Raw genomic sequence first — 14310 nt, 5'->3', positions numbered from 1 at the left:
AGACCTGAAACCATTAAACTCCTAGAAGAATATACAGGCAGTAAGCTCATTGACATCAATCTTGGTGATGATTTTTTGAATTTGACACCACAGAGGCAACAAAAGCAAAAATAAACAAGTAGGACTATATCAGACTAAAAAGTTTCTGCACAACAAAGGAAACCATCAACAAAATGAAAAGGCAATCTACTGAGTTGGAGAGAATATTGACAAATCATATATCTGATAAGTTGTTAATATCCAAAATACATTAAAAAAATTAATACAACTCAATAGCAAAGCAACAATCAATAGCAGAACAAGTGTTGGTAAGGACGTGGAAAAAAGGGAACCCTTATGCACTGTTGGTGGGAATGTAAATTTGTGTAGCTACTATGGAAAACAGTATGGAGCTTCCTCAAAAATTTAAAAATAGAATTACCATGTGATCCAGCAATTCTACTCCTGGGTATTTGTCCAGTGAAAACAAAAACACTAACTCAAAAAAATATAGGTACCCCATGTACATTGCAACATTATTTACAATAGCCAAGGCATGGAAGTGCCCATCAATGGGTAAATGAATAAAGAAAATGTCACACACACACACACACACACACACACACACACGAATATTATTCAGTAATTCAAAAAAGGAAATCTTGCCATTTGCAACAACATGGATGGGTCTTGAGGGTATTACGCTAAGAGAGGGAGAAGTGAGGGGGTGAGAGTGAAGATGGAGGAAAAGTGGGGAGCTGGGGGAGAGGGGGATCGAGGGAGAGAGGGAGAGATGGGGGAGAGTGGGATTGAGAGAGAGAGTGCGTGGGAGGGAGATAGAGTGGAAGTGGGGAGTGGGGAGAGGGGAGAGGGGAGAGGGGACAGGGGAGAGGGGAGAGGGGACAGGGGACAGGGGACAGGGGAGGAGAGGGGACAGGGGAGGGGAGGGGAGGGGAGGGGAGGGGAGGGGAGGGGAGGGGAGGGGAGGGGAGTCAGAGACACATTCTGGAAGAGACAGCATAGGCAGCGGAGTCTGACCTGGGCAGTAGCCTGTGTAAGGTGGGGAGAAGGGGGAAGTAGATGCCAGGATGAGTCACACTTCACCACACTGGCCTCCAGGGGGTGTCAGCAGCCTGCAATATTTCTGTTGCCTTTGCTGGCAAGTCGGGAGGAAGCCGGTGGACCTTGAAGGTGAAGACGGAGAGGATGTGTGCCCCCACCGTGGGCCGTGCAAGACTGAGGTGTTCCCCGTCAGAGCGGTGCCCGAATTTCCTGCTAGCTAACCCTAGCTGAGGTAAGACACTCCGCCTCCTAAGCCTGCAGCGCTTTCATCCCTGCTTTAACTTTGCAGACCTCTTTTACTTTGGAAAGAACGACAGAACCTCATGCCAGCAATCTCTCAGGTATGGAAATCCTCCAAAGGAAGAATTCTGAAAGGCTGTTTACAGCAGGTAATCGTGAGGCCAGCCTCCCACACAGTGTCCCTGTCACCCAGCTGCCTTCACAGGGCACCAGGGCCTCTTGGTCACCAGCTTGCATGAATAGGGAACTGATTGCTGCGTGCCATTCCACAGTGATATATGTACATATATTTGATTTCTATTTGATTTGAAATGTTCTGAGGAAAGAACTGTTACTTAAAAGGAGAGATTGGTGTGAGCACAGTGAACATCGGGGCCAGATTTCAAAACCACTAGGGGCCCGGCCTTTTTTCCACCTAAGAATGTGCCACAGAAAGCAGAAGGGGGGAGGGGGGAGGGGCATCACCCGGCAGAGGGGGCATCACCTGGCAATGTAGGAACACCTGTGGAAAAGGGTCGGCCTAGTCTCCTTATCCCAAATCAGTGGGGATTGTTAAAAACCAACAACAACAACAACAAGATAACAGGCCCCAAATGGACTTGCTTATGCTAAGTCCCAGGTCACCACACAGCGTGGACTCAGAGTTTCAGCTCTCCCGTCCCATCAGGAATCACCTCCTCAGCGTGAATTAGGTAACCTGCCCGACAGACCCCAGCATCCACCACAGGAAAGTAACCCTGCAATCACCAGCCTGCTTTCTTTGCCCCATATTAACTTCTTTGTTCCTGCTCCCTTCTACCTATAAAAGGGCTTTGTTTTTATACAGCTCCTCGGTGCTCCTTTCTCTCTGCTAGATTGGCTATTGCCTTACTCAAATCGATGTTTGCTCAAATAAACTCTTAGCATTTTTAATATGCCTCCGTTTATCGTTTCACAGAATTAAAATGCATAGAAGTTGGCCCAGTGCTTTTAATAGTTCTGGTGTTGCCCCTGGTGACCGCTTTGTGAACCACATGAAATCTGGACCTTGGTTTCCTAAGCTGTGACATGATGGCCCTGGGCTGGATGAGAACCAAAGTCCCTCCAGGCTGACACGTCAGGAGGGTGACCATCACCACAGAGGCAGTACCGGCTCTCAAACTTTTTTGCCCTCAGGACCCCCGTCACAACGCTTACAGGTGTTGAGAACTACAGGGGTTATATCTTGTGTTCATATAGGTTATATCTTTCAATATTTACCAGAGGAGAAATTACAACTGAGAACATTTTAAAACACAGGACTACACAAGTGCATATACAGAGCGATGATTTCATCACACATCACATATTTGCTGGAAATTTCCTCTTTGAGAATGAGAGTGAAATGTAATGACATCTTAGTCTTAGAAGGAAATAGTTTTGATCTTCTAGAGCCCCCTTAAGGATCTCTAAGACACTAGGGTCCCCCAGACTGCACCACTGTGAGCACTGCTGGGATAGTGAAAGCCCCTGGAGCCAGACCCTGCGTTGGAATCTTGGTTTTGCTACTTGCTGAGTATGTGTGTGACCTTGGGCCTGTTACCCACTTTGGACCTCCATTTCCTGTAAAATTGCAATAATACGAGTCTGTAACTCACAGGCTTTTAGAAGGGTTCAGTAAAATAATGCATGAACAATACCTCAAAAAATGTAAGCGCTGCATACACATAGGCTGTTATTAATCAACTAGAGATAAATTTTCATCAAAGTACATTTGGAAACTTAACAGAAAAAGAATTGAAAAAAAGAGCACTTACCGAGCCACAAAACTGCGACGTTTTCCGGTGGCACCTGGAAAAGCAGGCTTGTGCGGGGAATTTCATGGGCCGTGAGGTTGACCTTCTGGGTCTCTGCGCTCGAGCTGTCCCTGCTTTTGTAGAGTCCACAGTGAGCGCACTGGGCCTGGCCAGAGCGTTATCTTAACTGACAGAGTAACTGCTGCCCACCCAGGAGCTTCCCATTTATGCTGAAGGCTCTTCATTGGTAGCTTTCTCCACAGCTGCACGTGCCTAATTGAAAAATTTCCTTGTTTCAACACCTGAGCATCCCTCCCATAACTATGTGGGGCTTCTTTTGCTATTTGGCAGTCAGCACTGGTCATGACTGAGTGCCTGACATATAGGAATTTGGGGTCATACTCCATAGGTCTAAGGTTCTCACCCAGACCCTTATCTCTGCCCCTTGATATTTTCATTTGTCTTGGTTGACACAATGTGGTGGTTGTGAAATCTGGATGAAAATTGGAATCATATGGAGAGCTGAATAGCCCAGCTGGAACTATGTGGGTCCACTGAAACGCAGAATTTTAAAAGCCACATATAAGTGGACTCATGCAATTCAAACCCATGTTGTTCAAGGGTCAACCCCACAGCCTGGGGCCCACTCCTCAGAGATTCTGATTTCACTCCTCTGCTGGAGCTACCTGGTGATTCTAAAGTGGAGTAGGGCATGAGAAGCAATGCTCAAATTGCCCGGCGTTTCTCAAAGGATCGTCCTAGGCCAGCAACATCAGCACCACCTGGAAACTTGTTAGAAATGCAAATTCTCAGGCCCACTCCAGATCTACTGAGGTGGGACCCAGGAATCTGTGTTTTACCAAACCCTCTAGGTGATTCTAAAGCACGCTGAACTTGGAGGCCCCGTGCTCTGGATTGCCGCACCTCCAGGACTTCCAAATTCTACCATCACCTCCATCAATTAGGTAAGCCTGTGAAAACAAAGTTCCAGGTTTCTGTCTTCCCAGGTGCAGATTGGGTGACTCTGACATCATTTGCATACAAAGTCGGTCTGCAGAGCTGCTGGTTCTTGAGTGAGCGAATAAACCAAAGGTCAGTAAATGTCACACACACATACACATACATTCAATTCAGCAAACGTTTATTGCACACACATTTATTGAGGCATCAGGCTACTGCTGAGGGCATTACAGAGATAGGGAAGTCTCAGCCCTGCCTTGAAGAGCACCTAGTCTAACAGGCCCAGGGCACAGATACAAACAAGAAGGCAGGATCCCAGGGCCTTCAGAGAGATGTGGAGTTACAGCAACGCTGAGATCACATGGTAGCTAATGTTGATGGAGCACTTTCTGTGTGCCAAGCTGAGTGCAGGAAGCTGTGTGTGTAAATCTTCACAACCTCACTTACTCCTCACACTTAATCCTCACAACAACCTGTGATGTAGGTTCCAGTACTATTCCCAGGTTACAGATGAGGAAATGGGTTTACGAAGAGTGAATACATTGCAAGGTGGCATATTAAGCAAGTGGGGAACCTGGATTTAAAGCCATGTCCGTCTGACTCCCAGCCCTCGTAAACATGTCTCTTCGTGTGCTACTTTTAACATGCAAAGGGCATGATACAGATTTTGAAAACATTTCCTAGCTAATTCTGAGAAAAGAAAACTGTCTTAAAAATTAGGGTTTGTGTAAATGGGTTGAGATGATGGCAGAATTCAAACAGCTTCTGGTTAGACTAAGCGAAAACCAGAGGAAGAAAGTAGGTCTTGAATGTTCATACCCTTATCACCTGCAGAGGGCTTGGTGCCTAGAAGATGCTTCAGAACTCCTGGCTGAATGAATCCCCAGGGCACAGTTTGCAGCCATTTTTCATGGCGTGTAGGAATCATGCATCATGCCTGTTCTATCCCCATCTTTGACATGTAGACGAGGCTCTGATCCTCAGGAATCCTCAAGAACAAGCATCCTTCTGGGACAAACACCAAAAAGAAAATCAACCATACTAGCCTGAGCTAGCCTCCTCAACAAAGTTGCTCAAAAGAATGGAAAATATTTTCAAATATGTAACATTATTTGAATGAAATTTGGATTGGGTGAACCTAATTCTGTATTCTTTTTTTTCTTACAGAAATTCTATTTTACTTTGGAAACAATAGGCGAATCTTTATAGTGAAGATCTATAGGATTGTCTGCCCAACACTCACCGTATTTGTTTTTCTAGAAAGTGGCTCCCATCCCACCATGTTTCTCATGGGACCTGACAAATAAGAGTTGACAAGAGTTGACACCCAGTCCAAGGTGGGCTATTGACTTCTTTGCTTGGGATTCTTTGGGATTTGATACTGAGAGTCTCCCTCTGATGGCTGAAGCTAGAAGGTACACAGCACAAAGCTTGGTGCAAATGTTTCTGGCCACATGAAGTGATACAGTCTGTAATGAAAGAAAAGGTGGCTGACAACACATAGACAGAGCGCCAGAGACGAGGAAGAGGGTTCTCCATGCTTTTGGAGAAACTGGCTTTTGTTATTCCTGAGACCCATCTGCATTATCCCTGTTCTTTCCCAGGCTTGGTTTTTTCAGTATTTCCTTAGATTTTTAACTCAGCCAAGTCCTCTTTGAGATGAAGCTCTTTGGAATTCTGGCTCTGTCCCTTGTAACCACAGCCCCGACCAAAACAGGTGTTTGAACAGCATTAGAGTGATTAAAATGAATACAAAAGAGAAAACAAGCAATAGTTCTAACTTCTCATTTTTTGCCACCCTGGGTCTTTCTTAGCAGGGGAAGTTCCACAGATATCCTCTAAGGGTCAGTTAGGTAATTTTTTAAGCAAACTTTTAATCGAATTATAGCATTCAAAAAATATAAAACCCAAAGCACTGAGCAATCATGACTTTTCAGAAAATACACACACCTGTGTCACCTATACCAGCTTAAGAATCAGAGCATTTCCAGCAACCCAGAAGAATATCCCCAGAATATCCTGTCAGCAGTATATCCCCACCTCAAGGTAGCCACTCTCCTGACTTCTGACATAAGTTTAGTTTTGCCTCTTTTTGTACTTGAAGGAATCATACAGCATGTTCTGTTTTGTGTCCGCCTTTTTTTCCATGTGTGAGACAAACCCATGTTGTTCATGGGGTTGTAGTTCATTGTCATTGCTGAGTAGCATCCCCAGCTTTGTCTTCTAAATCTTATTTTTACTGACGGAAAGTAGGCTGGAGATCAGTACTGGGGACCTCGTATGAGGAGCTGTTTGTTCTCCTGATGATATATGGATCATGATGGCGAAAGATCTAATTCAGCAAGCTGCCTGGAACTTTGCAGCCGACAGAAATTGCACATAACGAAGTTGGAAGTTTTATTGAGATTATTATACTGCTCAGCTCAAGTGAAGACACAGGCTGCTTCTTTCCTATGAAGGAGGAAAAACAACAAATGACCTGCCTCTTATCCTTGTTCAGAATAGAGCTTCTGAAAGAAAACCATGGCACAGCTCTCCTCAAAAGTGACCCTTCCAAAAACCTAATCAGACAGTATATTGTTTATTTCAGCAAAGAGCATTCCGTGACTCTACAGATAAATAACTCTTTAGTGCAATTTATACCATGATTTCTGGAAGACAACACCATTCATCTAATTTTTTACCAAGCAGGCAAACAGTAATTTATCCACAGGACTCTTCTATCAGACCTTTCCTCACCAGCCCTGAGATACAGATTCTGAATAAAATTTCCATCAATACCTGTAGTTTTCCTTCTTCTTCCTTTTTTTTATGAGTTTCAGATGTAGAAAACAATGTGATAGTTAGACATTTACACCCCTCACCAAGTTATTACACCCCCAATCTACGACCCATCTGACACCGTATGTAGCTTTTACAATTCCATTGACTATATTCCCAATGCTGTACTCCCATGACTATATTTATATGCATATGTTTAATTATAGTTGACATTCAATATTATTCAACTTCAGCTTTAGCACTGTGGTCAGGCATCTACACAGTCTATGAAATAGTCTCCCTAATAAGTCCAATGCCCATCTGACACCCTACGTAATCTTTACAACATTATCGATGAGAAGATATTTGCCAATGATACGTCTGATAAGAAGTTGATATCCAAAATTCATAAAAAATTTATATAACTCAATTCCAAAAACAAAATAAAACCAAAAAAAAAAACAATTAAAAAATGGGCAGTGGACATGAACAGACATTTCTCTAAAGGGGACATACAGATGGTCAACAGACATATGAAAAAATGCTCAATGCCACTAATCATTGGAGAAATGCAAACAAAAACCACAATGAGATACCATCTCACCCCGGTCAGAATGGCTATTATTAATAAATCCACAAACAAGTGCTGGCAAGGATGTGGAGAAAAGGGAATCCTTGTGCACGTTTGGTGGGATAGCAGATTGGTTTATCCACTATGGAAACAGTATGGAGGTTCCTCAAAAAAATGAAAGTGGAACTACCTGATGACCCAGCAATTCTAATCCTGGGTGTTTATCCAAAGAAATCCAAAACACTAATTCAAAAAAATATATGTATCCCTATGTTTATTGCAGCACTAGTCACAATAGCTGAGACATGGAAACAATGGAAACACCCATCAATAGATGATTGGATAAAGAAACGGTGGTACATTTATAAAATAGAGTATTACTTGGCCATAAAGAAGAATGAAATCTTACCATTTGCAATGACATAGATGGACCCAGAAAATATTATGCTAAGTGAAATAAGTCAGATGGAGAAAGACAAATACCATATGATCTCTTATATGTGGACTCTAAAGAACAGATTAAACAAACAAACAAGACAGAAATAGACTCAAAGATATAGCTGGGGGAACTGATCATTGCTAGATGGGGGTGCGATGGGGCCAAGGTAAAAGGATTAGAAAGCACAAATTAGTAGTTACAATATTGTCACAGGGATATAAAAGACAATTTGAGGAATGTAGTTTTCCTTCTTTATGCTCCATGGGAATTAAAATGCAAATAATTACAAGCCCAAATCAACTGGTTTAAACAATAATACAAACATTATTTTTCATCACAAGAAGTTTGGAGATGGGTTAACTTGGTTCAATGACATCAACAAGGATCTGGATTCTCTCTGTATCAAACTGCCCATAGGAGAATACCCTAGAGATCCAGGGAGTCTGAAGCCATTCCAGGAGTCATATCCAGAAATAATACAGAAATGACAACTTCCTGCATAAAAGAAGATGTCCTCTCTCTCTCTCTTTCTCTCTCTCTCTCTCTCTCTCTCTCTCTCTCTCTCTCTCTCTGTCTCTCTCTCTCTCTGTCTCTCTGTCTCTCTGTCTCTCTCTCTGTCTCTCTCTCTCTCTGTCTCTCTCTCTTGCTCTCACTCTCGCTCTCTCTCCCTGGAAAATTTCCTTAGAAACCCAACACTTCTCATCAGCCAGAATGACATTCAAATCCACTGATAAAACCAACCAATGGCAGGGGGAGTGGGATTACCACACTTCACACAAAACAACAGCAATTGTCCCTAAAATCAGGAATAGAGTCCCCTTGCCTGAGTCACTTTCAAACAACACAATGGCTCTGCTGGGAAAGAAAAAAGGGAGAAAAATCACTGGGATGAAAACAACCCAGCCACTGTCTTACGCAGTTCACCTCTTTGGCTTTCCCACATCCCTCCAGACACACTCATGCTCAATACATGTTCAAAGCACATTCATACTTTTACAAAATACACATGGTCCCTCCATGAGTGAAAATAACCAGAAGTCTCACCAAGAAGAAATAAGATAAATCCAATAAAACTCCCACTCAGAAAAGTGACCGGTGTCACTGATGCACAGCACATACTATTTCCTGCAGAATAGGAACAGCAAGTACTATGCCCATGACCCAGCCAGTCTGGCTATCCTGGGTTCTGCTCTCCTGGAGGACCTCCCTTGCCTCCTGGCCTCCATGGCCACCTCTGAGGTGAGCACTGGAGAAGATGCCCCCTAGAGACTGCTGGGTTTAGCAGCCTACCTCCTGCAGGAACAAACGCTCTAGCCTCAGGACCACCTTAGGGCTTGAATGGTCCCAGACTTTTGTCAGTTAGGTTTGGAATTCACTTCTGGTTAATTCTAGGGACCCATAATGGCCAATAATCTTATCTGAGTGAGATCTGTGGGTCCCATAATCCCTGTCTCCTCACCATGCTTCTTTATGCTCTGCTCACCCTCAAGCCCAAAGTTTAATGGCCTCCACCTTGAGGCAATTGATACAAGAGCCACGTGGTGGAAGAAGGAGCCGAGCTGAGGAGGGGAGGCACCGCCTGGAAGCCCAGCCTTCCCAGGTATATCTAAGCCAGACTGTGCCTCTTTTCTTGTGAAGAATGTTTGATGAGAGGTGTTAAAGGGATTTAAGTGGGGAATCAGATTTTCATTTATCTCAATCCTATCAGTTTTACCTCCTGCTAAATATCTTTCTTTTCTACCTCTTTTTTTTAATCAATTTTGTACAAAATTTGGATTTCTAACCTTGAAAAATCTCCAAAGTATGGGACTTTAATTCACCTTAAATATCTCCAAAATATAGGACTTTAAGTCAACTTAGATTGCAGGTTATAGGCAGAAAGAGTCTGTATTATAAAACTCTATTTTCTTTCCTTCCTGCATTCAGTCATGCCACTTTTCAGCCAAACTTGCTCCCTAGACTATTCCTTTCTGGAAAGCTGCCAGAAATAACCAGCATGTGCCAATACCCCCAGTTTTCCTACCATTATCTCTAATCCTACAGTGTCTGCAGGCACGTGATTGGGGGCCTGAAGTCCAACAAGTGATGATTTGCCAAATGCCACAGACTCGGAAATTTTGAAATATGGCTTTTGCCATTACAAAATGCATAAGAGCTGCATATAGGAAGAAATGAGTGAGTTGACCACCAGCAGAAGCCAGGAACTATTACACCTCAGTTCTGGGAATAGCAGGTTTACATTTTCTTTTCATGCATGAGTACGCTCCAGTTTCCCCTGCTCACTCCACCTTTCCAGAAATTGTTCTACAATCTACAGCAAAGGGAAGCTCTTCTACTCACAAGCAAACACATATTTGAAAAGGGATTGGAATACACATTTGGAAAACAAGGTGAGTCACTGCAGTCGATATAAAATATGTATCTGAAAATAGATTAAGAAACACTTCTTACCAAAGGAGAGGGACCATATTTTAATCAGAAGGACAAAAAGAAATGTAACAGTGAGAATTTCTTTGTTCGTGAGATTTTTCACTTTGAGAAAACATGACATGATGTTCTGTCCATCATGGATGGTCCCAGTTACCATTTGTTTTAAGAAGGACACTTGTCTTCATCAGGATTCCACTAATGGCCAATTGATTTTCCTCCATGATCCCTGGAAGAAATATTAGTGTTGATGCACCATTGAGCCTTCTTATCTTGACACCGTTATTCAACATTTTAACCTGGCAACACGCTGCTCCAACAAGGAAATCACACCGAATCCCAGAGATCCGGGAAGTCTTTAGTCCCAGCATTAACACGGGCATCCCAGGACTTAACAGGTGGTTCTGGCAGTATAATTCTCACCATGCAAGAGTTTGACATTTTTTTATGTTATTTAAGCCAAATCAAATTTCTTTCCAGAAGTGACTACTCCTGTTCGGTTTTGGATTGAATGGTAACCAACTCCCTTTATACAAGTTCAGCACATTTGACCAAAACAGAACTATGTTCCAAAAACAAGGTTGATATGATATATCATGTTCACCGAGTCGTCTCTTACGGTTAGCATGTTCCTGGCACATGGTAGGTACTCAATAAATACTTAGTGCACAGATGAATAGATGAAAAGAGACATGCCCACTCAGTAGCTCGAATAGCATTGGCTTTGAACGTTTCATTGGTCACGCTGAGTTGTTCACAGTTTACTAACAATGAGGAGAGGAACCAGACGTAGAGAAGTCAGATTCTTAGACATTGGAAATCATTTATCATTTCATTCCATTTCTGAGTTTTGCTTTTCTTGTCAAATAGTGTCTGTCAACATCTATTCCCTCCTGGGTAGAGCTCTAGGCAAAGAGCAGAAAATTAACATTTCTAGAATGAATCTCTTTCTACATTTTTCTTCCTCCACCCCAAATATCTGAATCTGAGCCAGGTGGCCGTCACTACTGCAATGATTGGCTCCAGTGAGGCTCTTTAAATTCTGCCTATCCTTCCTCCTCCAATCTCAGAAATAACTTCTGCCTTCCAATTCCACAGCATTGACCTTACCACGGGTATAGTCGTTATTATTACCAGTTGCACACACACAGCTGTAGAATTACTAAAAACACAGGGCTCACTTTCTCACTTTGCCCCATCATGAGTTCCTTGCAGGCGGGCAACCATTTGCAGTCCTAGCTTCTGGTATAGTGCCAAGTCCATAATCCACATCTGTCAAATGAAATAATAAATGAGTAAACAGCAGAGATATATTTTTTACTCCTTTGTGAACTGAGAATTTAAAAAGGTAAACAAGGAAAACTGGATAAAATTTCTTTCCTCAGTATAGAACAAAGAAGAGAAAAGAAAGGGAAAATTTCAGTACTTAATTAGCTAGAAAACCAATGAAGGGAAGAAGTCTAATTGTCTTTGGGGTTTATCATTCTGGAGAATGTGTTTAGCAAATGAAAATTCCTTCTCATTAAGATCCAATGTCACTGTCCCTTCTCCGTGAATCTGGGCCTATTTGAGTGACTCAGTTGTAACCAATAGAATGCAGTGGTGATGCGGCATAACTTCTGAGGCTAAGTCAGGAAAAGCCATAATGCTTCCATCTGGTCCTCTTAGGACACTCTTCTGGGGAAGCCTGCCCCTGCCACCATGGAAGAAGTCCAAGGGGACACTGCACTGGAGAAGCCACATATAGGCTTTTGGTCAGCCCCAACTAAATTCCCAAGTAACAGCCAGCCTCAGCTGCGGGCCATGTGCGTGAGTCACCTGGTGGACATCCAGCTCAGTTGAGCCTTTGGATGACTGCAGCCCCAGACAACATCTGAAGGCAACAGCTTGAAAGTGCTCTATGAGAACTGCTGAATTGCTTCTAAATCTGACTCAAAATCATAAGCAAAATGAAATGGTTGTTTTAAACAGCTGAATGTGGGGGCAATTCATTACCCATTAATAGTAACTGGACCAGTTGCCTCTGGGGATTATTACTATAGCAAATCCTTGAATTTTTCTCTCATATTTCTGAAGGAGGTAGTTGAGCCCTCTGTCAATTTTCAGAGCAAGCATACACACGGACATAGAAGCACATCATTTATTAGTGAGTGTGTCCAACCATAGATAAAAACAGCATCTGAGTTGGGAGCATGAGCGAAAAAGGTGAAGGGATTAAGTATAAATTTCCAGTTATAAAAACAGTCATGGGAAGTATACAGCATAGGGTACATAGTCAATAATATTGTAATAACTATGAGTGGTGTCAGATGCGTACTAGACTTCTCGGGGTCATCGCCTTGTAAGTTATATAAATGTCTAGTCACTGTATACCTGAAACTAATATAATATTGTATGTCAACTGTAATTGAAGAGTAAAGTTATAAAAAAAATCTGAGCTTGTGCATGCAGAACCCATCAAAATGCAAATTAAAATCACAGAGGACTTCTGGAATGGAAGCAGTCTTTCCTTAATTAGGGCAAGAAATGCAAAACCTGTTTAAGATGAGAGTCAAAAGAGTAATTATTAGAGGCTTAAACGAAGTGATGTTTCTTAGTTACTGAACAAAGACTTGGTTACTAGAAAGGCTCAGAAATTATTCTCCCCTGAAAGGAAATGAAGATGAAAAAACATTCTCAGAAAACATCTTGTGCCTGAAGCCAGCTCTGCCCCCATGTAGGGCCGAGATGCTGACTTCATCCCCTGTAACAGCCACATGACTAATCTCTGACAATTAGTGCAAACTCACAAATATTCTCTCCATCCAAGGCAACAGTGGGAAACCTTTCCATGTGGCCAAATCTTTCCACAGTCAGGAGGCTTTGCAGGATTCATAAATTAAACCTTTCACTAGCACAAAAGGAAAGAATCACACATGTGACTGGTTGTTCTTCCTTTTTTTGTTCCCCTTCCCATTAGAAACGTGCCCCATCCACGTGCAGCTGAGGAGGCAGCTTCCTGAGGCTGTGGCCTTCCTTGTCTGCCGTTTTCCATTCAACCTTCAGCAGTCCCCACATTTGGGAAGGATTGGCCCAGCCTGGCCTGAGGGGCAGTTAAAAGAGGGGTGAGCTGTCCTCACATATCTGTCCTCCCAGCCTGGTATGCCCAAAACCAGAGCAGCCCCAGGCGAAGAGCATAGGAGGCAGGGGTTTGGTTTCCGGGAATAGCTCCTGCTCAGCAAGCAGCTTCCTGTAGCTGTTTCGGGGATGGATAACTGAGAACTGTAACCCATTTCTTGGTAGTCCCCCACTTGAGCAACCTCCTTGCGAAGATTCCTTAGCCATTCATAGAGGCAGTTACTTACAAATTGTGCTCTAAAAAGCCACACTGGACATGCCTAGGGGTCTCCACAGAGAATGGAGGCTAGGAGAATGAGGTGAGTGGAACTCTGAGCCCCCCACCCACATGACACCCAGAGCACCTCAACTTTTTTTTCTGTTTTACATATTTAGCTTGAAACATTTCATTTTTAGAAAAAAAAAAAAAAAGGTGCTGCCCCTGAAAATTATTTGGAAACCACTGCAGAGTAGAGGGAGGATAAGCTTTGGAATCAGAAGACTATGGGCTTAAATCCCAGCTCTATCCCTTACTGACACTCACTGAATGTCTCTGACCTCAATTCTTCTGTAAAATGGGGATAACGATGCCAAACTCACAGACATAGGGAGGATCGAAAGAGACGATGTGTTTGGAGAATCTGGTATACAGTAGTTGCTCAATAAATAATGAAGGTTGAGACTTTAAAGGGTCAGTAAATATTACTCTCTTTTTCTCTGTGTAAGTTCTGTTTAAATTGAGAAAAAGACTCAAGAATCAGACAGATAAAAGCCAAAAGGAAGGAGATGTTTGGAGAATGAGTTTTAGCTCTGTGGCAACAGAGGGCTTTCTCATACTGTATCCCAGAATTAAACTTACCCATCAATCACAGGGAGAGCTGGAAATCTGCAGGCTTCCAGGGGGGAGGGCAGGCTCTTTTGTATAATTTACAACATAGAGAATTTCTCTGCAGAAAGGCAGACCCCAAATAAATAGGAGGAAGAGGCTGAGTCACACATACTCAGTTCTCCCGAACTCACTA

At 42.9% G+C, this 14310-nt stretch overlaps 1 long non-coding RNA gene across 1 annotated transcript; it reads left to right on the top strand.

Moving 5' to 3' along the window:
• The first annotated feature begins 1142 nt into the window (after positions 1-1142).
• On the top strand, positions 1143-7092 carry LOC141572797 (uncharacterized). The gene is made up of 3 exons (XR_012498292.2): positions 1143-1273; positions 3908-4000; positions 5163-7092. It is a non-coding gene; the product is annotated as an uncharacterized LOC141572797 (long non-coding RNA).
• The last annotated feature ends 7218 nt before the right edge of the window (positions 7093-14310 follow it).

This window comes from Rhinolophus sinicus, chromosome 15, assembly GCF_057876585.1.
Source record: "Rhinolophus sinicus isolate RSI-liver-muscle chromosome 15, RSI-T2T, whole genome shotgun sequence".
NCBI lineage: Eukaryota > Metazoa > Chordata > Mammalia > Chiroptera > Rhinolophidae > Rhinolophus > Rhinolophus sinicus.
The sequence above is the reverse complement of the archived record's forward strand: the minus strand, read 5'-3'. Positions and strand labels throughout refer to the sequence as shown.